The sequence below is a fragment of the Propithecus coquereli genome, unplaced genomic scaffold, assembly GCF_000956105.1.
Source record: "Propithecus coquereli isolate 6110/MARCELLA unplaced genomic scaffold, Pcoq_1.0 Scaffold444, whole genome shotgun sequence".
Lineage (NCBI taxonomy): Eukaryota > Metazoa > Chordata > Mammalia > Primates > Indriidae > Propithecus > Propithecus coquereli.
Genome location: NW_012150219.1, coordinates 283,159 through 283,981, shown reverse-complemented (window position 1 = coordinate 283,981; position 823 = coordinate 283,159).

Sequence of the window (823 nt, the reverse complement as noted above, 5' to 3'; positions counted from 1 at the left end):
GCCATTGGCGGTTCTGAGCAAAGGACAAGCAGTTTCTCATCTGTGACACAGAGTGACCGTCGCTGCCAGCCCACCAGGCTTGCCATTTGAGTGCTTTTGAAAATAAGCTGGAACCACTCTCTGGAGGGAAAGTGGTATTATAACGTTTTATTTCTATAATATGTTGTGCTTTTCCTATTGTATTTTATGAAATGTGTAGCATTATGATGACATATAATTATATTTCTGTCTATTCTCCTCAGCAGCCTCTCTGACGAACTCCAAAGTGGGGGCTTCAGGGAGTTTCTGGAGACAAGGCAAGTGGCTAATGGGGGAATTTCGGGCACTCGGGCTGGTGGTGGGGTGGGAGGGGAAGAGAAATTCTGGTGGGATCCTGGGGTTATCACTGTGTGACACCAATAGTCTGGGAAGGAGATGGATCTCATTCCTAGAGGTAAGGACAGTAGTAACAGGTGGCTCTGTATTAAGCGCATGATGTGTAGTGGCTACATCTTCCCAACAATGCCATTGTGGGGACTGGCAAAGCCAGTCCCTGGATCTCCTGCTGAGGCCCACATGGGCGGAGTCACTGCCCCCTTTGCCTTCCCACCTCCACCCCCTCCTGCTGCCCAACCCCCATTCTGTCTGGGTGGCCACATGTTTGGCCCAGGGACAGGGCTGGCTTCATGGGCATGCACACGGGGACCTGCACTCATTGGGGCCCTGTGCTTGGTTTAAGGTTCTGTTATTGCTGTCTTGAAATTCTTAATAATTTGTGAACAGAAGGCCCTACATTTTTAATTTCACGCTGGGACCAACAAATTTTGGAGCTGGTTTTGCACCA